Source organism: Otolemur garnettii, unplaced genomic scaffold (genome assembly GCF_000181295.1).
Source record: "Otolemur garnettii isolate 467f Iridium unplaced genomic scaffold, OtoGar3 scaffold00175, whole genome shotgun sequence".
NCBI lineage: Eukaryota > Metazoa > Chordata > Mammalia > Primates > Galagidae > Otolemur > Otolemur garnettii.
Genome location: NW_003852570.1, coordinates 615,028 through 615,252, shown reverse-complemented (window position 1 = coordinate 615,252; position 225 = coordinate 615,028).

Genomic DNA, 225 nt, shown 5'->3' with positions numbered 1-225 from the left:
CCCCACTCTGGGAGGGCCCAGAACTGCTTGCTAGAGCCGCACACCCTACAGGTGGCAGAGTAGATCCCTACTCCAGGGTTCTGGGTGGGCGCGGAACTGCTTGCTAGAGCTGCACACCTCCTGAGGGCTGCAGGTGGCTGTAGAGGACTTCCCCTGCTCCGGCCAGGCACAGAACTACTTGTTAGAGCCTTGTGCACCCCACGGGTGGTGGCAGAGGAGTCCCCC